Source organism: Rhipicephalus microplus, chromosome X (assembly GCF_043290135.1).
Source record: "Rhipicephalus microplus isolate Deutch F79 chromosome X, USDA_Rmic, whole genome shotgun sequence".
NCBI lineage: Eukaryota > Metazoa > Arthropoda > Arachnida > Ixodida > Ixodidae > Rhipicephalus > Rhipicephalus microplus.
In genome coordinates, this window is record NC_134710.1 from 72,409,752 (window position 1) to 72,434,056 (window position 24,305).

Here is a 24,305-nt window from a genome sequence, read left to right on the forward strand (position 1 = left end):
AAATAATAAGACAGTTGTCAAAGTTGGGGTAACCGTCGGTGTTGCACACGATGAAAATAATATAAAAAGTCCTATAGTCTGTCAGGCAAGCAGACCTCAAGCACAATCAAGAAAAAACGGCTTTGTATACGCGCCTGGATCTCCGAGAGAACTGCTGTAATGAGCTTCATTTTTCAAGACCCTCATTACTGCTCCCAGCTTTAAAACGCATCATCGGGAAAAGAGGACATCAATGGAAAACGCTCTTTATGTAAAGCGCTCTGTACTAATCGACACAGTGTGTTAAATTAATAACAATGGGAAGAAAAAATGAGTGCGCGTCTCCACTACACGTGAAGTATAAATTTGCCTTCTCGAACCTGCATCAATTGTATCTGGTCGATTTTTTAACCTATGATGAAGCGCGCAACCATCTATGTTTTAATTTACTCAAACTACTGTAAAGAACAAAAACGAAGAGGAAACACCCGCTGGTCGAGCAAGCTAATCTATTCCCCTTTCGTCTTCCTTCGCTTTGCTCCAGCCGCCGAGCCGTGTTGCTGTGTTAACCCTTCACACTCGGGCACGCTGAAGACCTGGCACAACAAAATGCAGGTTCAGTCCAAACAAAGCACTCGTTTCTTTAACTGTGGCACGTGCACTTCAAAGTTATTCATTTAGCGCCGTTCAAGTGCAAAGCTTGGATCTGAGTTGCTAACGTTCCAGGTATTCTGTCCTAGGCGTTCGGCGATAGTGAGGGGCCTTTCAATCTTCGCGAGTAACTTCCCGCCCGAGCACCTGCTGCCCCTTAGTACCCATACTTCTTCTCAAGTGTTGTACTCCGAGGCAGTTCGCCGGCGGTGGTCATAATAGTGCTTTTGTTTTACTTGCACTTGCGTGTCTTTTTTACTCGCCGCAACTCTCAGCTTCTGGCAGGCGTCTGTATGGTTGTCATAGTGTCTGATTCTAACAGGAGCGTCTAGGATGAGGACCTGCTTTTAGTTGAGGCAGCTTTCCATGTACTGTTTCATATAGTGTCACAACAGTCCACGTCTGCATCGCCGTGCTAACTGCATAGCCAGCCACCCGAAGGTGGACATCCCAGTCAGTCTCTCTTTTCTTTCCACTTTGGTATATTGAGTGACTTTTACCTGAATACTTTATTTGTGCAGTCAGTAAGGCCGTTTGCCTCAGAATGAAACGCAGATGCCTTATGCTGCTTTACACCCGCCTTGCAGAGGTACCTTCATAGTCTCCGGCTGCGAAATGTCGTGGCACGGTCCGATATCAGGTTTTTTGATAAGCCATGCTATTAAAATCGGTAGTTTTCAAAGAATTTACAGAACGAACGGGGGCAAGGGGTGACACGAATGCCACTTCCACGTACTTTGATCAATAGTCTACAGCTACAATGATGTAGCGGTTTCCAGGAGTGGTGGTGAGGAGCAGCCCGATATAGTGGATGCCCACCATATGGAAGATCTGGTAGGGTATCTTAACAGTTGTCAACAATGCAGGCTGCAGTTCAGCCTTTCGGGCCGAGTCCGATTTAGTGAAGCTTTATGATCACCGACGAAATTCACGTGTTTCATTGTTTGGGAAGTTCTTTTCTAGCAACCCTAAATAATTTTACGGCATACTTCACACCACTAGCATGACATCTCATACTTCGTTGGGGGTGCCATTTTCCCGGTATAAAATGGCGGAGCGCGCGTGCCTCATTCTCTCCTGCGAAACGCCGCTTTGAGCACCAGTGTCAACGCCACCACCAGTGTCAATTTTAGCGCAAGAACTAGCGTTTGTGCCATCTGAAACTCTAGAACAACAACCCTTGATGCTACACTCCACTGACCACAAAGGCATCGTCTTCAAAGCGCGCATGCACAAACACTAGGAATCACATACATACGGTTTTTAAATAACAAAAGCACCACCACGTACAAAATTCTCCACACATTGATTTCTCCTTTTCCAAAATCACGCCATCTGCCTTTCAAGCGAACTATCTCCGCGCTGCTTCGCATCCACACATGCTTCCGTTTAGCGGGAGATGCTGTAATTTATTCAAACGACGGTGACGTCCTTGTGTTTGCGCAGCTTACGAAAAAGCGGAATAACTTCTCCAGAGCACGAAAACATTCTATATAAAACGAATGGCAAGGTTGATTTGACGTGCAACAAAAATGAGGAGAGGCCACCACGTCAAATGCCAATATTATATTGTATGAAATAGGACTATTGAAAATTAAACTGTCTCCATTCCAATAACAGCTTTTGCTTATTGTAATCGCTCATTCCGTCGACGGTTGAGAAACACGGTCACCTTGTCAGACGGCAAGGCTGACTGCATCTAGAAAAATGACGACAGAATGAGGGAGCTCGAACATCGCGAGGTCACGTGGCCTACCATTCTTTCTCATCATTTAAAACCGCGTGCTTGAAACTGAAGAAAAAAAAACAGTGTTCTGAAAACACATAAAAATTTGTGTTTTATATGAAAACTGTAGCGTTTAACAGTTAGCAATTATAGAGCACGAACTGATTGTGTTTTTGACTTTCACAGCAGAACTGGCGAAGTTCAGAGGGAGCCCATTAGTTCCAAAAAAGAGTTCTTAGTATCATGATCGAGCACACGCTCCCTCCGCCCTCTTTTTTTCTATTTTGCTTCCTTAGCGCTTTTTCTAATCCGTCAGGGTGGGACGCGAAAATTCTTATGAGCAAGATGATTAGTGTCAACCGAGAGTGACAGAAAGAAATAATAATACAGAAAAAAATAAACAAAGCTGTTTCAGCCTTGGACTGTTTGTCACGTACAAAAGTAGTCATCATGAACCGGTCGGATATCTTCATAATTATTTCCCCCTCATCTGCTTTTTTTCTCAAACACGGGCTACGATTTCTCAGGTGTTGTATCTAATAACTCGAATGGGTGACATAACGAGGACCTGCTAAATAAAAAATAACAATTTATACAGACATGTAGAAAAGCGTTAGGGAAGAAAGCAAGCTAGGCAGAGCAAAATATGAAGAGAGAGAAAGAAATACGAAATCGAGGATAAAAGCAGGTATGTATGAAAAGAAAAAGAGATAATCAGAAACAGAGAGAAAGAAAGAGAAATGACAAAGGATTAGATGGAAAAATGAAGCAGGGAAGGAAGATCTAGTTAGTGAGAGGGAGGAAACAGAAAAAAGTAGACAGAGCAAGAAAGACACACACACACACACACACACTCGCACACACACAAACACACACAGAGAGAGAGAGAGAAAGAGAGAGAAAGAAAGAGTATCATTGCTATGAAATGACGTAGGGTAAAACAGAACGCGCGATATGGAGTAAGAGATGTGAAATGACACACAAACAAAGAAAGAAATAGCGAGAAATATTGAGATATAGATAGCAGGACAATAAAATCAAAGCCATATCGACAAAGTGATTGATGTTATAGAGGATCTTGCTCGGAGGCGTTTCTTGGCGAGACCATTTCTGTAGGAGGCTTTGTTAACGAGCCGGCGCAAGACGTGTACAGTACCTCGAAGGCAGCGTAGTCGGTCACGTTCACCGAGCGGCGCTAGACAGTGTTAGCCGCGTCGATTCGACCGTTAACCACTTGCCCCTTGTGCTATACTGGCCCCTGTCATGTGTCAAATGCATAGCGCGCTCATGAATGGCTGTCGTGGAGCAATCAGGTCTTCTTCAACGGCGTTGAGAGCAGGCAGGTGATCGAGCTTGGGAGGATGTCGGTACCCGCACCTAATTCTTATCAGTAAAACTCAACCTTGTGCTCACTCCCTCTGTACCCTTGAGCAGAGCTCTCTCAGCTGCGTAGTGGCTGTTCCTGTAGAAGGGAGTGGAAGTTTGGTTGCTTGTTGTCCGTCTTGTCTTGTCATAGTTGCTGCTGCTTGTAAAGGATGGAGACCAGTGCCTTTCGATACGTTCAAGAACTCTACTTTATGTACAGGAACTTATGTAGATATTTACAAGGCACTTTCACCGTTGGAACCGTCGCCTGTTGCCTTGGCAGAGTCGATAGTGCAGAGCACTTTTTGCTGCGAACGGAACCACCGCGAGGAGTCGGGAGCCAAGATTTAACCTCTCCGTTGCCTCTTTCAATTCTCCTCCCGGCCAACCAAAACAATTCAGTCCGTTTATTGGACAGACTCAAGTACATTTGTTGCCGTCTTCTCTCGCTCTCTTATTCAAGCACTCGACCTCTCGGTCAGAGAGAGAGAGAGATGAAAGGACCGGCCTGCACGCTACGTTCCGCGAACTTTCCGAACGCACACAATGGTGGCGCCATTGCGGCTGCCGACCCATTCCATTAATGCGAGATGACTACGCTTCCCAGCGTGACAGCCGTCTCGCGTGAGCTGGTTCCTAAAAGCGGCGACCGACCGTGGTTTTTTTGCCATAACGGGCGTCCTTGCGCCGGGATTATCGTCTCCCGAGTATCAGCTCTTTGGGAAGCGCGCCCTTTTGCGACAAAGAAGACTCACTCCTCTGGCCGGACTTTACACGGCCTTCCCAAGAATCGCGCAATTGCTTGAATGCAGCTACGCGAATAATAACATAAAGGGATGGCGCCGAACGTCCCCAACACTGCAGCTGCACTTCGCAGTTTGTTGAACGCCAGAGGCGTTTCTACAACGCGTGCAATATTCTCTGCTTATACCTCGGGGCCCCACGAAACCGGCGCCACTACAAAGCAACCAAAAAAAACGACACGAGGTCACAGTGTGCACAAGTACAATCGTATAACTGCTGCATGCTTTTTGTCATACAAATACACAAAAAACACTTCACTCAAACACACACACCCTACCGCACATGGTGCTATTTGAATAAAACACCGGATACCATAACCTCGGCATGTTTACAACCGCACACATGAGAAAGAAAATATGCTTACTTGAGACACACCCCCATTTCGACGCATGTTGCTTTCAGGTGTCTCCAGGTTCGTGCACGTCACTTGTAACTAAAAGAGTGTCCACCACGTGCCTAAATTCTTCTAGTGTCTCAACAGCCCGTGAGACACCGCTGCCATTTTCGAGCGACCATAACGTGCCTTCGACAGGCTGAATGCGTCGGAAACAATATTGGGTGGCGGCCACAGACCATGCTCATCAGTGCGCTGTAGGGCCAGAAGTTGACCGCTCCCTAACTCCAGCTGACTGGCAAAGAGTCCCGGCATTGAGGTTGAGAAAACCCGTGCCCTGCAAACCCGATCAACGCCTGAGCGTTGGTCTTCGCCCAATGCGATAGGTAGACCTCAGACGTGGCCATGGACAAGTTCACTACGAGCAAAGATGGCTTTTCGGGATCTACTCTTATAAATGGTGCTGCCTCACACAGTGTGGCTGCGTGCCGCCGAGACGCCTCATCCGCCCACGCAATTTTGTCCGCAACCCTGTCTCCCGTTGGCTCAGACAACGGCTCAGCTACCTCCACGCAATTTACCCCGTAGCTTAGGTAGTGTCCACACAATGCCTGAAATTCTATCAGCTCCGTCCCTATGGTTGGCACGCTCAACACCTTGACTACCGCAAGCTCCTCACCATCAGGCACCCGACAAGGGGAACCTGCAACACGCCCCGAGTAGCTCTCCAAATGGCTCTCTCAAGACTGTTCCCCCTCGAGAAGTCTTCTATGTGGATGCGAGCTCTGTCGGGTTAACTTCTCTTCTTCAAGAACTTCTGGTTGACGCGCCGAAGCCCCGTTGGGTTGGCCACCAAACAGCACCCTGTTCTCACTAAATATCTCGCGGACTCGGTCGTGGTCTCGTTTTTCGGCATCGGCCGACTGATCAGAAACGGGGCAAATTTCCACAGCACACGCTGCTGCCAGCCGCTGTTCATACTGAGCATCGCTGAATTCCATGTCTTGCTCGAACGATACGCCATCTGACCCAACTTTTGGGCAACAAAGGCTCAATTCACTCGCGTCCCCCAGCTTTCGAGGCTCCGCCGGCCTCTGCGCCACGCACAAACACTCGCGTTGTCGCTCAACAATGCTTTCCGCTTCCGTGCCCTCCTCCACTATCTTCGGTTTTACCCTGGCATCCTCCTTTAAGCGGAACTCCTCGCGCGTGCTTGTATCTTTCCTACCCACTGCTTGCAACCCGTCGGGCGACGTGCGGCTGCCCTGGGGTTTGTCATCGTCCCCGCTCTCTAAGACAATATGGCGGATCATACCCTTCATAGTCGCGGTTTCTCCATAGCTTTCAGGGCTCTCTGCTTCTTACTGCCGCAATTTGCCCGCGTTCAACGGGCAACTTTTCGGCGTCAGCTGTGCGCCGCCTGTCTCCTCTGCGCCTTTCGACATGCTCTCGGAAGCGCATTCATTTTATGCGATTTCCACGCTATTTCTGACAGCAGGCAATCCGCTCCTGCTGTCAGTCGCCCAGTTAACGCGCAAAGCACGGGAACCATCCTCTTTAGGTCAGCGCTAACGCCGCTTTTGCTAGATATCGTCAACGGGACTACCACGAGTTGGCCGTCACTGTACCACCGAACGCATATGTTAAGTTAATAGTGCCTTGCGGCTACAGCTTCTCCGGTGGGATCGCGCTCTCCCGCAACACAGTGATCTCTGCCAGTGTCCAAAACCGCTCCCATATGCCTATCCTTACAATCGACTGACACGTCGATAAGCTCACTGTGCGTAATACCGGTTCTCCCATTGAAACGTGTGCCACTAATATCTTACCCTCAGCGCCCGGAACCCCTTCAGTCCGCTGTTCCTGGTGCTGAGGCAAAATCCAGTTTTGGTTCCCTGTGCTACCGCAACTGTAGCATGCCCTGAACTTGAGTTTTCCCTCCGTGCCTAGGCTTTCTCTGGCACCGCGGCTCTCCACTGTCTCATTCTGAGCTCTAGCTTTGCTCGCGCCTTGCAATTGCGCTGGCTTTTGATTCGCCTGTCTCACATCACAATTCGCACCCTGCGCTTCCTCGAACGTTCGCAGATATTCGGATATCTCTGGGGCACTCATCCACGTTCTCTTGTCTTGGAGTGTCACATACCGCATGGCCTCCTCCAACAAACTTTTCTTTAACTGGTCAGCAACCAAAAGCTTAACGAGGCCCTCGAATGTCGACACCCCCCTTACCTCAAGGTAATAGTGGAGGTAGCTTTCTAAACGTGTCCAAAAAGGTCTCCGCCCTTCGTTCGCACGCTTCTCTGACCCCAAGAATCTTCTTAGATACTCCCCTGCCGAAATTTGAGCTCGTCAGGCACCGTTTGCTTGAATACGCGGAAATTTTTTTGTTCTGTTGGGCTTAGTCACGTGGACAAAAATGGGACTCTCTCCGCTACCAACGGGAAAAGCGAACGTCCCCAAAACTCCCCTGGTACCTCGTACGCTTCTAGGGCACACTCCACGGACTCAAACAACACAGGTACTTCAGCCTCTGTTGGAAATTTGGGGAGCACCCCTGTGAGGACTTTCGAGTAGCATCTCCGTTCACTACACAGATCCCGCCAGCCGAACTCAGGTCCATTCCACCGAGAGCTTCCATCCATCATCTGAAACAGTCTCTCCAATTCCAACCGCAACTCCTGCAGTCTGCGCTTCAACGTCAGATTTCCGAAACAGTCATCTTTCGGGCTTTCCCGCGCAATACCCTCTCCCGTGTTTCCCGCGTCGCTCTCGTCTTCCGACTGACGACTCATGGCCTGCGCTCGCCTGTCCGGGTTCAAGTGGGCAAACCTCGTGTCCATAGGACACTTTAAAACTCAAAAAAGGCAGTGGCACCCCTGAGATGTAAGAACACCAGAGGACTCACCAGTTTTGAAGTTGCTGCTCCCTGCTCTCTTTTCTTGCCCGCCGTCAGACGCTCGGCAGCGCTCGATGTCGCCGGGGTTGTCACCGGACTGATGAATGGGAATGACCGTTGCTGCACCGCTTACTTCCTCGGGTCAATGGCTGCCGCAGCGCAGCCTCCTCAGCTCGGTGGCTTGGCTCTTCGTTGGAACAGCCAATGTCTTGGCTTTTAGCCTTGCGTATTCTCCGCAACACGACAAACTCCTTGGTGCGCAGGGAGTTCTTTGACATCGTCGTCTCGATCTTGCCTGACTCCGCCAGTAAAACTCAACATTCTGCCCACTCCCTTTGTTTCCTTGAGCAGAGCTCTCTCAGCTGCGTAGCGGCCTTGCTGTAGAAGGGAGTGGAAGGTTGGTTGCTTGGTGTCCGTCTTGACTGGTCGTAGATGCTGCTGCTTGTAAAAGGTGGAGACCAGCGCTTTCCATATGTTCAACAACTCGAGTTTATGTACAGAAACTTATGTACATATTTACAAGACACTTTCACCGTTGGAACCGTCGCATGTTGCCTCAGCAGAGCCGATAGGGCAGAGCACTCCTGGCTGTGACCAGAACCACTGCCAGGAGTCGGGAGCCAGGTTTAACCTCTCCGTTGCCCCTCCCGATTCTCCTGCCGGCCAACCAAAACAATTCAGTTCGTTAAGTGGGCAGACACAAACACATTTTTTGCCGTCCTCTCCTCTCGCTTTCTTATCCAAGCACTCGACCTCTCTCTCCGAGAGAGAGAGATGAAAGGACCGGCCTGCACACTACGTTCCGCGAACTTTTCGAACGCACACAATAGTGGCGCCATTGCGGCGGCGGATCCATTCAATTATTACGTTGTCCAGCGTGACAGCTGTCCCGCGTAGCTGGTTGTTAAAAGCGGCGACCGACCATGGTCTTCTTGCCAGAACGGGCGTCCTTGCGCTGGGATTCTAGTCTCCCGAGAATTGGCTCTTTGGGAAGCGAGCCCTTATGCAAAAAAGAAGACACACCCCTCTGGCCTGCGACGCCGGACCTTACATCATCGTAGAAACGTGTTCGTGCTGCCGTGCCTACGAAGCGAGGAGAATGAAGTGTACAAAGTCGCGAAGAGGCGAGCGCATGGGCAATAGAAAATCGACGCCTTGTGTGAAGCCTTCATGCGCGCCACCCCGCCTCCTCTTTCGCGCCCACATAGGCTCCCTAGCATTAAATAGACAGCTGTTATGTGACTAAGGTACACTTTGCATCGAGGAGGCCAGACTTATTGTAAAAAAAAGGTGAAAAAAGGTGAAAATGCACATACACGCAAAAAACAGAATTCACAGGTCTCAAACTTCCGGCACGATGCGTGTCCGCGTTCTGTCCCTCTACCACACTTCGTGGTGAGCTTTCAAGATACGCACACTTTTGCCGCAACGGTTTTCTTACGCGTCACAAAATCCAAGGGCCTGCGATATGACTGTGGCCTTCTACTGGAGGGGGAGTCAGCTTCGAACACTAGAGCATGACCTCCAAAATGTGTCGAGGCCATAAGTGGAGGAGCACGTGCTCGATAGTCTCCTGCTTGCCACCACAGGTTCTGCACACAGCCGCAAGCGTCTCAGGAGCACAATAGAAACGATTTCGATAGTCAAGATTGCGCAGCGCACCCTCTCGAGCCCCGAAGAAATGGCAGCACCGCACATTTTGTCATACAGTGCTGGCTCTGTCGTGATGTCTGTCTTGTTCTCCCAGTACATGTTGAGGGTATTTTCGGGAAGCATATCTGAGTGCCACAATTCTCTCTCCGCTTCTCGTACACAGTCACGAATGCCTTTTGCGGTGCCCCGCTCCAGGTACTCTTTCGATATGATTCAGGAGGCCGTATTTTTGTCGCAGAAACATAACTCAAGACCTCCATTTAGTGCGGATGCCCTTGATGTTTATAGAACGGAAGAACTTGCGGGGCCACTTTTTTTCAGTCATGGCCCGTCGCTGGTCTTCAAACGTGATTTTGAAGAGTGATATTTGAACAATATTGAAACGTGATATTCAACCGTGAGTCTCCAAGGAAGACCAATCGACATCCCCCTGGATATCCTCTACGGCAACATGCCCATGACAGCCTTAAGCTATTTGGCCCACTTCCCTCTGCCTTCGCTCCAGCCAATTCCTTCTCGGACTGACAGACAAACAACCGAGTTTGCGTAGGTGAGACCAGGCACGTGCACGGCCTTGTGGTATTGCCTGTTATCGCATGGCGGTACGGCCTTGTGGTACCGTACCACCATGTGGTATCGGCTGGAGCCCCACAAGCATTGTCAACGAATTATGCTGCTGGCTTACTGTGTGGCTTGTTTCAGGTGAGATTCATGTTGCCAGACGAGCTTCTTCAAGGTGGGATGTATCACGCCAAAATAACGGTATTCCTCTAGCCTGGACAGCTACTCGCATTTCGGTAACACGAGACCAGCCTTGTCACACTACACTGAGAGCAAGAGCACCGCTGATTTTTTTGGATTGAAGGCCAGGCCTAAGGTGTCCAGGCGGTTTGCCGTTATTTCGACTAGATATTGCAGTTGCACCTCATTTTCGGCCTGCAGTGTGAGATCATTCACAAAAACAAGGCCAAGTGGTGGCGATATTGCCGGGGTGCCGTCGTAAAGGTGCACTTGAGGTTTAACCCCACATTTGAATCAGAAGCGCATGCTCCAGATCTGCTGTATTGAGCATATATAACAATACGGAAAGAGAACTTCTAGTTATGACCGGCAGAGCAAGGTCATGACCTCCTAGGGACGTTCGGTAGCATACAGTCCAAACGTGGTACGCGTACTGCATGAACGCACTCGTTGTCTGTGTGCGCTGAAGGAGACGCGCATCGGCATAGCTGAGACGCGACGTCGGGGTCGAACAAGGAGTGCGTGCACGGACCGGGGTTATAAAAGTGTGCCGCGTGTGCATTGCTCACTCAGTATCTGGCCTTCGTTACGGCCGGTCGTGTCTGGAATAAAGGCGCGCCTGTACTCCTAGTTTTTTCACACTGTAAAGATGTAAATAAATTAGTGTTGTTCTACGTAAGTAGCTTCACGAGAGCTTCCGCTGCCCTGGCGCCTGGACGGCCGCCTGTGCCCCACTCCTCTGTCACATCAATCTTTGTTTGAGATTACAACGTACTGGCACGGTGTGCGTGCGTGCGTGTTCCTTCAAAGTTAGTTTCTACTGTATTGACAGTGTAGAGGCGGCACTGTTATTCAAGCCACGCAGGAGGCACATTGATGTCTGCCATGCGAGAAAGAAGGTTTCCATGTAGTACGTTGTCGTAAGCCAGGGACATGTCTAGAAAACAGGAGATTAGTCTGCATGTTTTGTAGCAGGAAAAAGAGATTCCGCTCTCCTCGCTGCTGATGACAAAAGCCGTTTTGCAGCTCTGTAAGGGGTCCCTGGGTTTCCACCGAACCACTCATCCATCTCTTCATGACCTGTGTGAAAAGTCGGTATAGTATACTGGTGACGGGGAGCATCCTGTAATCTTGCAGCTGGTCGCTATTGCCTTCTTTCTTGGGCACGGCGCCAGTCACCTGCTATGGGGTCCTCTTAAAAATTCCGGTGAAGACGGAAGACAAGGATTCTCTTGCTTTTTGTTCAAGATGTTTGACAAGCTCAGGTGGAATTTAATCCTGTACTTTGGTGCTTAGGGCTCTAGTGCTGGACATAGCTAGGTTGATTGCTAAACGGGACACGTTCCACTCGCGCTTCGCAGTGGTACTGTTGTCTATATCATGGAGTCTCCACGAGGTCTGATTGGCGTTCTCTATAGTTCTTGCGATTAGTTCACATACATTCGCTGCTAGGAAGTCACCTTGTGTTCGTCGAGGTCTCTGACAGTTGCACCTGTTTCGTCTTGGAGAGTAGGAATGGGGGCTTTGCTATTGAGAGCGAAGATATATGTGCAGAATTTCCGTTGCCTGTTGTTGTCGGCTTTTGTAATTGCATGCAAATGTTTTTGGTTGCTAGCCGCAATTTTATTTTGGACCATTTGCATCATGCCTCTCTTGCAACGCGAGAATTCCTACCACGCATGTTGGCATTCGTCGGCCTTCAAGCGCTATACTGCATATCGATGAGCTTGATTAGCCTTGCGACGCACTCAAAGTGCCCTGTTCACCTGTTGGTCCCACCAGACCTTAGGTGTGGTGCTACCTAGGGATTGGACTCGATTCTCATCGGGACACATAGTGCGTCGCAGATCTCCCACAAAGTCCTCACATGTAGTTTGCCGCACGTGTATATCATTCTCTTAAAAATCCTCCGCCACTCGTTCAAAAGACGTTGCCGGTAAGTAGAGCTTAGCTGACCTGCGCTATTATGTCTGACGATTTTGATGAGCGGAAGTAGAGAAAGTCAGAACAATGCGATTGTGGTCGCAACCATACTATATCGCTTACTCTCGTTCACATGTATTTTTGTAAGGTGTGCCGATAGATTAGTTGATGTGAACAAATAATCTATTCAATACTGCCTACTTCTGGCGTTCCATGTTATCTCGCCTACGTAGTCGGCGCTGAGGTTCGCTACTTCTAGGGACAACGTTTCTGCTAGCTGCAGCATAAGTCCATTGTTATAGTCTTAGAAGCCATTGATGCTTCGAACATGCCCGCTGACGTCTCCCAGAATATCCTTATTTTGTAACGCCAGCACTGAATGTCTTCAGCAATACATAAAGTGATGTATCTGTTCTCAGCACATTCTCCTGGATCAGCATTGGAGTTAATGACTGCAACAAGCACTGGTATGCCCAAAACAGCCCCTATTTCTCACTTGTGTTTTTTACAGGAACGTTTTCTTTCTTCCATTCGCTGTCAATGTCAATCGACCACAAGGTACCTAATCCGCTTCCTTTGCGAGAGATGGGCTCCTTGTTGCATCCCGCCTTTTGCCAATTCGGGTGTACCGGTGGCTCCTCTAGTCAGAGGAGGTTAGTTTCCGCAATTGCTTATTGTGACTGTTACAAGAAGCGTTCGGAGGTGGCGTAAACGCCGCCTGCAGTGTCAAGTTGCACGCTGCTTCGGGATTCTCCGCTTTCTCCAGTCCCTATGTTCTCCTCCTTCCTCTCTCTGAACTTTGAACTGAAATATCAAGTTCCGTCTGGCCCTCCGGTTCGTAGGATGCTCCTCCGCCTCGAAAAAATTTCACTCTGACTTCCTACATTCATGTAGTCACTCCTAATCCTGGAGCCCAATGCCTATTTCCTTCACTTAATACCCGTTAACAAAAGCCAAGCGTTTACGCGCCCAATTGGAAAAGACATAACGAAGCAGTGACATTTTCTTGAGTTCGAGCATTTAGTACAGCTCTTTCGATTTGTTTGGTTCCGCCCTCCGTGCATATTAAGCCAGCCGACAGTCGCGCCGGCCTTCGTTTTAGGTGTAGGTGGCGACGTGTATTCATTACGCTAAGTTTAGACGCATGGCGGGTGTTTAGAGCAGATGCGGCCATTGCAGAGCTACTTCTTGGTGGATCACGTCTTCCACCATGCGGAAGAGGTCAGGGTTCGCAGTGGGGTTGGCTGGTCACCTAGGGATCATTGCAGGATAGGTGGTGGCCTCGTTTGGCGTCCATACGTGCGGAGCTCGGCTTGCTCACGGAAGGCACGGCTGTGTTCTTTTGGTCGGTGGATGCGCTGTGTTAATCAAGTTCATCGCCTGGGGAATGTCCTGGATGTTGCTTCTTGTCTCCCTGTGTCACGTGCTGTCAGTAGCGGTTTCCATACATTAGATTCCTGGGTCTTGCATCTCCCGTGCCTGCGAAGCTCCCTTCGGTTCGACTTTTGTTTAAGGTTTCGATTGGGCTCTCCTCCGCTCTTTCGATGCACGTGTATTATTTAAAAAGGGCGTTGCGGTCGGGCTAGTTGGGTAGCAACCTGGCGCGATGTAGCCGCCAAATACTGGACACCGTCCTGCGCTAGTCTTTTTTTACCTGCCAGTGTATCGAATAGGTCATCAAAGGTCGTCTTTAGTGCTCCAAATAGCTGCCTAAACTCAGGGTTTAGAAACATTGCTTTTGCCCGTATTGCTCTGCATGTAGTTGTCACTTCAGGAACGGAGAATATCAGCAGTGTCTGAAAATGTGAGGCCTTATTTTCCCGTATAGCCTGGGCATTATTTCCTTGTTGTGATCCATTAAGAACTTCCTGTATCCCAGCTTGCGGGACCACCAGCCTTGACCTGTGGCTTTCGCCTTCACCATGTGACATCAGATCAGATGCTGGAGCTCTTCGACGTTTGCCTTATGCTATAACTTCTGCGATAACTTCACAGTATTAGTCCATATTCGGCGCAGTGCACCCGCATTTCGTGGTGCGTATTACTATCACCGTTGATGAGCACCTGAGAAGGAGAGTCTGGCGCAGCATGTTTGCTGTCTTGTTTTCATGCTTTCTTGAAGTTGGTATGAGGTCGGCCACCAGCTTTGGTGCCAGTGCTTTCGGCTTCTGCCCTGTGTGTTCTCTTCCACGTGTTTCAGGAATTGCGTGTTGCGGAGGCTTGTCCTTTGGTGGTGGTGTGCCATCTTGAAAGCAATGTGGGAATTACCGCCTTGAGCAGCGACCAAAGAAGTGTACACCGCCAACACTGGCATACACACCGGCTACTGGACATCGCCAACGGAGAAAGCGCTAGCATTAAAAGCATGCCGAGCAGCATACTAACACTGAAATACGAATCATCAGTAATAAAAGTATAGCATAAACAGATTAGAGAAGAAACGAAAGAGAGGACGAATAAGAAGTGAGGTTTGATAGAAACTGGGAAGGCCACCCACACCCGCACTTTCTTTGTTCTTAGCACAACTTGTATGCAAATTTTGCCAAGCAGCCTTATTTTTTCTGCTCAATAGTTCCGTGAACTACCTCCCATTTTTTCCAAAATGCAGCCCAGCTACCTGTATTCATACTCCACCATGTGGTCAGTAATTGACGTGTATTCGAGAATTTTGTTTTTCGAGACAAATGTCATATACCTGCCGTGTTGTGAATGCCACTTAAATTCACATCAGCCCGCTGAAACCTAAAACCAAGTATTGCAGTGTCATAAAAGCCTGAGCCTGTGCACGTAAAGGGAGGACAGAGCTTTGCAGCACAAATTTTGATCTGACGTCCTCAACTAATGGAAATTCAGCATTCATTATTGCACATATACGAATATAACTGCTAATAGGCACACGAAAACTTCAATCAAGTTTTAAAAATGTAGTACTTCACAATAGGTGTCGTTCCTGCAAGATGTTGCTTTTAATCTGGAATCAGGTGCTTTGACCATTATGCCAAGCAGACGATCTGATTGAGCTTCTCTGGTGAAGGTCATTTTCCGTGTCGCCTAAGAGAAACTGGCTCACACAAACAACATGGAATCGGCTAAACTCTTCATTATAAAGGGAAATGTGAATGCTCGAAAGTAAACACTACGTGGATAAAAAAGTGAAACTAGGAAAGGAATTCAAAATGCAATTTGAGAAGATTGAAAAAAAAAACATTGATATCAGTGGTGAGCGGGAGTAATCGCGACTGCGTGTTTATAATCAAAGTTCGGAGTAGCTGCACAGCCGACACAAAATCTTCCGTCCCCCTCCTTCGTTCCCGATGCACCTCATGCTACATTTAGACAGTCCTGGCAATATTTTTCTTGAGCAGTATTCGAGAGAGACTTAAGGGACAATGTTATCCCCTGCACCGCCCATGTGCGACATAAATGGGCCAGCTAGTTTTATCTCTGAGTAGTGGAACTGGAACACACACCTCGTCGTGCACTTTCGCCCTTAGGTAGAACATACCATGCGCGGGGATATGTTATCGATACGAAATTTGTATAAAAGGCGATTGATATGTGGGGTTTGACATACCAAAACCACCATGTGATATGAGAGACGCCATGCTCCGGAAAGTGCGACCACCCGGGGTTCATTAACGGGCACGAATATCTGAGGACACGGGCCTACCACATTTTCTCCTCCATCGAAAATGCAGCCGCCGCAGCCGGGATTCTATCCCGTGACCAGCAGGTCATCAGCCAAATATCTTAGCCACTAACCACAGCGGCGGGCTATTTTGTATAGAATGCCACATTGACAGCGACCGCACCAACCAAAATTCGTCTGGAGTGCGAACAAAATTGATAAGCTTAAAGATTATGCCAGAAAACAGTGCGAGGAGTAATAATTATTTAATTTAGAGATTCAGCTTTACTAAAAAAAGAAACTTATCCTGACTAGGCAAGCAAAATAATGAAAGTGCCCGAAAGGCGCAAGCACTGGTTCACAATTTTGTAGCACACGTTTCAATCTGATGCCCCTGTTTCTTTGAAACTCAGGTTCCGTTAATTTTCTTGTACGGGTGGATAGTGTTACTAAGACTAACGTGCTAATAGGCATAGAAAACTCATTCGAAAAATTCTTCCATGACAGGACTCGAACCTGAAATCTTCTGAGCCATAACAAGACGCCTTGTTCATTAGTCCATGCGGACGAGATAGATGTGCTATCTGGTGAAGTTTACTTTCTTTGTCACCTAATAAAAACTAGCTTCCACCACCATGAAGAATTCCCCGCACTCTCGATTGCAAAATTAAATTTGAATTCTCAGGAAATTCAAAAAGAACAATGAAAGCCCACGTAAGTAAGAAAACTGAAACCAGGAAAAGAATTCTGAAACGAAAACCTGCTTCCTTAGTCTTTTCGGTACCCTAACAAATTGCAGACTACTTATGCGATTCTGAAAGAAGGCTTGACTGACATGAAACTGTTCTTACATTCGTGAATTGTTTTTTTTATTTCCTCTGTTAGCGGCAGTGTTTCAATGAACCGTGAACAGTTTCAATGAATACCATTGTGCATCAGCCATGTTTACATTAGTTCTTTTTTAAATGCTGTCACTACCACTGTTTCTGATGATAAAAACACGGTATTGACAAAGTTCCTGTGACTTAACGCATTACAATTCAGTTTTGTTCGTAAATTTCATGTGTTGTTATGTATCTTTCAAGACGTTCTTTTTGTCTTTCGTACGTGGCAGCGGTGGCCAGTGAAGTGACCTTCGTTCACTCCCGAATAACGTGTGTGATAAGCGGGCACGCAAGAGAGACTACGATCCATGAAGGCGGCGCTCTGTTGAGGCCACGTCCTTTAGAGCGCGCCCAGCGGCAGCCAGTCGCGCCATCTCCTTACTGATAACGAAAATACACTAAAGTTTCGGAGCTCTGAGGGCCGCGAAACGGTTTATGGTGTATATAAATGGTTTGCAGTTAGCGACCTCAACAGTATGCGCTCCGTGGTGTAGTAGTTAGCACTGCGCGTTGGAAAAAGAGAGGATGCTGGTTCGAGGCCATGCGGCAGAATATTTCCTTCTCGTTTTTTTTCTTTCAAATATGTGAGTTTATATTGTCATGACGCAGACCCAGCTGAAGTCAGATATAAACGTGCTATTATTTAATTCAATGGAAGGCGCTCGTAAAGAGGACTGGGCAAGAACTTCGTCAACCTTTCTTGATGCGCGAGATCTTCTCTACAGGTTGAATGCAGCATTTGTTTCCCTCCCGGAAGAGCATCGTCCCGATTCTCTGCTCAAAATGCGCGGTGTATATAGTTGACGTATCATGCAACTGACTCAGTGCAATATGGCTTCATCCGCACAACTTGTACGATTTCTGATTTCTGCTAACGAGTTCGCGAGAAACTGTCAGAGATGACCACATAGTCTGCGTCACCTAGGCGCCGTACAACTTTGTAGAGAACAAAGTACCTACTCAGTAACTTTTCAGAGAAGCCGCATCTGTGAATAGGGCTCCAGACCCACACTTTCTCGCCTGCTGATAAGTGAGGTATTGATGTCGCAGGTTATAAGTTATAACGTTCTGCGTCGTAACTATGCGGCCAGGTGCTTCACACTTGTACAAGCTGCCGCGCCTCTCAGCTAGTTTGGTAAAGGCTTGAGCATACGTGTCTGTATCGTCGAAGTCGTGCAGCAATTTAACATCAAGCATTGTCGCCACTTTTTGCTCATGAAGAAGACTAAATGGCGTGCTTTGGGTAGTTCCCTGCTGCGCCGTATTATAGGCGAGCGCCACGTATGGTAGAACGTCGTTCCAATTTTAGGGGCGAAGCTCCTTAGGGCGTGGGCTGTGCGTCCCCTGTAGCCTGTATGTAGCCACCTCTAGTTTAGTTCTTGCAGTGTTCACTAGATAGCGGTACCGTCCTCTGTACGTAGCCACCTCTAGTTTAGTTCTTGCAGTGTTCACTAGATGGCGGTACCGTCTCCTGTATGTAGCCACCTCTCGTTTAGTTCTTGTAGTGTTTACTAGATGGTGGTACTTGTAGCTGATGATGAAAAGATGCAAGATGTTATAAACTAGAAAGCGGTACTTGTAGTTGATGAAAGACGCGAGATCTTATAAAATAGGAATGATGTCACATATGGCGCGTGTCATTGGTTGAAGGCAATCATTCGATTTAGTGCGGCGACGTACGCTAGGGGGAGCGTAGTAATAAAATCCGTTCGCTGTTGGCGCGCGCTCGGAGTCGCCGGATGGATAAGGCTGCACAGCGGAGAGAGCGCAAGGCGGCAGCAGCGCGCGCTCGCAGACAGAATCCCGATGACGGATGGATGCACGAACGAACGGACAGACGGATGGTCGGACTCACGGACAGATGCATGGACAGACGAACGGACAGATGGTCAGACGCATGAATGGACGCGCGGATGGTCGCGCGGATGGACAGAAGTACAGGTGGGCTGACGGACGCTTCGCCCCATTCATCATCATTCACTCCGGGGATATGCTGTGATTTTTTATGATCCACGTCGATGTACATATGCAGCATATCGGCAATCGTTTTGTTGAGGCGTTCTATTAAGCCGTTGGTTTGTGGGTGATAGTAGGTAGTTTTTAGATGCGCTGTTCGACTGAGCTGAAGCACTGACTTAAGAAGCATAGCCGTGAAAGCGGTACCTTTGTCCGTTATTATAATCCTAGGAGCACCATGCCTCAGAAGAAAATTTTCAATGAAAATTCTCGCTGCTTTTACTGTGGTAGAGCTTGATAAAACCTTTGTTCCTGAATAGCGGGTAAGATAGCCGGTAATGACAATTACCCACTTGTTTGCAGTATGCGAAGTCGAAAGTGGTCCAAGGAGGTCCATTTTTTTAGAGCATACAGAACGGTGGGCACTTGAACAGGTTGCAACAATCCGGCTGGTTTTAAAGGTGGCAATTTTCGTCGCTGACAACTGAGGCACGCGCGGATGTGATGCTTTACAGTGCCTGGAAGCTTCGGCCAGTAGCACTTCTGGTGGATTCTGGCTATTGTGCGTGTGTATTTGAGGCTGCCGGAGGTTGGCTCATCATGGCAAGAGCTTAGGATCTTATCGCGAAGGGATGTCGTGACGACAAATAAGTGGGCACTTCCGCAGGGAGAAAATTCTTATATAGGACACCGCTGCGCAAGGAGAATGACGGCAGTCGACTTGCAGTTATCTTGGGAATGCTTGCAGACTGGGCATTCAGAAAATTAATAATAGGAAGCAACCCGCGCTCTTCTTCTGCTTGGACGAAATGGTTGCCGTGTGGACCACTCTAAAAAACGCCATGTCATCCTTTTCTAGGACAACGTCTTGCTTTGTAGGTGACCAGAATAAACAATGAACATCGGAGTGCTGCTGTCTCGACTTATATAAGACAGTCATATGAAGTTCTTGTAGGCGTATAGACCAGCGTGCTATCCGACCAGATGTGTCCTCCAAGTTGTCAGCCAGCAAAGGGAATAAGGGTCGCCGACTACGTGGAAGGAACGTTGGTAGAGGTTTGGGGAAACCTCATAACTGTCCAAACTACAGTAAGACACTGCTTTTCCGTTGTGGAATATTGAAACTCGGCACGGGAAAGCGCCCTTCTTCCATATGCCATCACTCGCTCAGCTGAGTCTTGCTACTGGGCAAGTACAGCGACTAAACGTATGTTGCTGCTATCGGCGTGGATCACAGTACGAGCGTACTCGTCAAAGTGAGCAAGCTCAGGTGGTGTCTGCAGGCGCTGTCGTAGATCGTCAAATACTTATGGTTCCTCTCCACCCAATAAAAATGGAACACTGTTTCTCGTTATACGGCTTAAGGGTGACGCTATGTGCGTGAAATTGACGATGAATCTGTGGTAGTACGCGCAGAGGCCATGAAAACGTGTCTCGGTCTTCCTATTCATCGGAACCTAGAATTTTCTGACGGCATCAATCTTGGCGGGGTCCGGGCGAACACCTTCATGGCTCACCACATGTCTTAAGAACCAGAGTTTCTTGAAATAGAAATGACATTTCTCAGGTTTCAGCGTTAGGCCAGCAGAACGCATTGCTCGAAATACTAACAGCAGCTGTCTTAGATGTTCCTCGAATGTGTCTGAGAAAACAATGACGTCGTCGAGGTATACCATACACGTCTGCCACTTAAGGCCTGATAGAACGGTATCAGCCAGTCTATGAAATGTTGCTAGAGCTGAGCACAATCCGAAGGGTAAGACTTTAAATTCGTAGAGCCCATCAGGTGTTACAAAAGCAGTCTTTTCTCTGTCTTGCTCATCGACGTCGATTTGCCAATATCCGCTTTTCACGCCCATAGACGAGCAGAAGCGTGCATGCCTCAGCCTGTCAAGCGAACCGCGAACACGTGGCAATGGGTATACGTCTTTCTTTTTCACGCTGTTCTGCTTTCAGAAGTGCATGCAAAGGCTTAAGCTGCCGTCTTTCTTCTTAACCAGCACTACCGGTGATTCCAAGGGCTTTTTGATGGCTGGATAATGTCATAGTCGAGGAATTTCTCGACTTGTTCTTGGATTGCTTCGCGTTCTTTCGGTGCACGTGGTATAGTTTTTTTGAATTGGTTTTGCCGTCTCTTCTGTTATAATACGGGGCTTTGTAATTGGCGTTTCATTAACCCCCCAGGTCGAGGAAAAACAATCTTCGAACTGGCCGAGAACATCTAGAAGACTCTGCCTCTGCACTGGCGATAAATCTGTGCCCACGTCGACAGGTGGTGGTGCTGAAGCGGCTGGCGTCTCTGCCTGTTGCACTGAGAAGTACTCCCGGAGTTCTGCAATTGATTGATTGGTATGTGGGGTTTAACGTCCCAAAACCACCATATGATTATGATAGACGCCGTTGTGGGGGGCTCCGGAAAATTTGACCACCTGCGGTTCTGTAACGTGCACCGCCATCTGAGCACACGGACCTAGAACAATTTCGCCTCCTTCGTAAATGCAGCCGCCGCCGCTGGGATGCGATCCCGCAACCGTCGGGTCAGCAGCCGAGTACCTTAGCCACTAGACCACAGTGGCGGGGCATTCTACGGTTCCTTCGAAGTATGCAACTGTGGTGCCCTCGGCAATGTGTCGATGCTCGTTGCTGCACTACACTTACCAGACTTCTGGCACCAGCCATTCCGCGAGATATATAGTAAAAGCGTCGATACTTATTCCGCGACACCTTCTCCAGTATGATGCGTTTTAGACGTGAGAATATTTGACAATGTCATATCCGTGATGAAATCATGGTAGTCGGAGCCATGGTCAACCCCAGCATACACTTTCGCAAAGAAAGAGAACGCGTGCAAAAAAATAGGGAAATTAAAGATTACCAAAGGATTAAAGAAATTGCGAGGAAGGTAGAGATAGAGAGACAAAGTGATGTATGAATCAGTTATTGGGATCTAACATTGACATAATCGCGTCGATTCTTCTGAAGATATGCAAATTTGCGCTACTACTTGTATTATTTTCTTAACTCATTCATATATTATCATCGTTTCAGCAAGTCGGGCTGAATCCAGTTTAGTTCACATTTGTGATAGTCGACACTGTTCCACCCTTTCCTGCTATAATAGGTCCTTTAACGAGAACCTTAAATGGTGTCCATAAATTGAAGCACTCCACTTTAATTACCATCGCACTGGTCGTGAACCGATAGTTGCACGCCCACGTACCCGAACTTCCCACTTCTCTGCCTCGTTCATCTCAGATAGTGTCAAAGACTACAATATCTTTCATGCTCACATCTTCGTCATTACCTCCCCATCCTTGTTTCAACATTTTGTAATAATTCAAAATGCAAATATTGCAAAAATCGCACCCCTTATGTATTGTCTCCTTTGAGAGGCCCTTAAGGTAAATGAACTGAGCGGAACTGAACCATTAGAGATGGCAAGAGCTTAAAAAGCGGCTGAAAACTAGCACAGTGACAGCGAAAACAGCTCGTCTTGCAGCCATTCTGGTATCTGCGTCCGTGTCGTAGGCAGCGTCGTTGGTTGCGAGCCAAAAATTACCGTCATTGTGACGCAATATGTATAATGATGCAAATAAAAGAAATAATAAAATCTTCTGGTAGCGTGGTAATAGAAACCAGGTGGTCCGTGGTGAAAACAGCGGTCCACCAGAGACCGCCTTTTTATTGAAAGTGCTAAAAAGTACTACAGAAGTAACTTTCACGCATGTAAACTTCCTTGCCAAATGCGCAGATTCCCACCAGGTGTCAAAACGCATGAATTTAGCGAAGACTTCGTGTTTTAGAGGCCTATATTTACAATGCGCTCCGATATTTTATACATCAATGGCTCCAAAAGCATCAACAAAGTGAAGAGCTGCGTAGAATCTTGGCTTGTCTCATACAGATGCGTGGTAGGCCATTTGCCGATTCGTAAAGGGAATTGTGGCTAATGCGCTCTTCAGCCGTACTTAAAGGATGAATATTACGATAATCTGATACGGCCGATGTCAAGCTGACAGTCATGCGTTCCATTGAAGCGCAATTGATTCATGCACTCGGAATGGAATCCTGATGTTTACACAGCGACACACACTATGCCCGATCAGGATCGAAGCTGACGCGTCCACCAAGTTTTTTTTTTATGTGTGCCCGCGGCATTTTTTTTTTTTGCGCTTTGCACATCTTACGATACAGTCCAATAGGCTTTCCTGGCACAAAACGTGTTTAAAACAACAAATGGTTGAACTACTTTGATGTACAACAAAGGGGATAGTGACAACAAAGAGGACAATGACAAGTCAAGATGCCGTGGTGTCTGCGAGTTTGGTGTATGCAATAATAAATATATCCAAGTGACCACCACGTCGAATCTCAATTCTTTTATTTGAGGAATATAATCTAAGTAAAAGGAGAACCAATTCCTAAATAGGCCGACGTTGTGAAGACGATGTACGGCGTGCCAGTTACGACGATCAGCCCACACACTCAGAATCACGAGGCCGGTCGGCGGCTCCACTGCGATGAGACTAGCAGCAGGATCTGCTGGCGCCGAAGAAGATTTGAGGTCGACAGCGAGGAGCTCGGCCACTTACTGTTGTCAGAAGAATCCACACCTCTTGGGGTCATGGATATGTCCTGCGTAATGCACACAATGAGCCCCGGTGCACTTTAAAGACAGCGTGCTTGTTGCTCACCTGCACAGATTGACTGCTTCGATTCTTGTCCTGCTCAACTTGAACGAAGGTTGACCGTGCATCGAGGGTGACGAACGTAAACCAGGGGCGTCCTTCCATGAACGTGCAGAGCAGATTCCGGTTGCTCTTGATGCATGGCGGTTGCTCTGGAAGAACACGTCTTAACACCAGACGATGTCGAGGTGATAGAGATCATCTTTTCATTGCAGGTGAACGCTTGCGCTTGTAATCACCGAGTCCGATGCCAAAAAAAAAAAACGAGAACGGTTTTCTTATCCAACGAACTGCTGCCTACCGAAATGGCGACGGCATCGGCGTGTTGGAACGGCGCGAGGACACGGGGCCTACAATTCTTTCTCGTCGTTGAAAAGATCGTGATTGACACTGAAGAAGACAGCATAAAATCCAATTGAATTGTTTACTATAAATATTTGTAGGGAGTAATAAATTTGTGGCATTCAAACGTTTTTACGGACAGATAGTGATCTTGGCTTTTCACCGTAGAGCTGTCGAACCTCAGAAACAGTACATTACTTGCGAAGGAAGATCATCAGCATCATGGACCAGCACACGTTCTCTTCAGCCTCGTTAACTTCTACTTATCTCCCCAAACACGTGTGCTTATTTATCCAGTGTGAGATGCATAAACTCTGAAGGGCAAGAGAATGAGTGCAGGGGGAGGAATATATAAAGAAAAATAGTAACGCTATTTCAAACATAGAAAGCTGTTCTAATGCCTCGGCCTGTTTATTGCGAACAAAAGTATTTAGTCATCATCACGAACCAGTCGTCATTCTTATCTCTTTTCATGTACTTCTTTCTCTGCGTCTACTTCACCTTGTTTTCTCCAAGACTACATTTGATGATTATGTATAACATTATTAAAACTTCATTTTCTTCCCCCCTCCCCCCAAAAAAACACAGGGAAGTCCCGCGGCACTCTTCCCATTCGCTCATTTTTCCGGCATGGTATGCAATAACTCTGATAGGCGAGATATCCAGTACCTCAGGGAGAAAAAAGAGGGTTGTAACATACAAAAGTAAAAAAAGAAGTGATCAAAATAAAGGTAA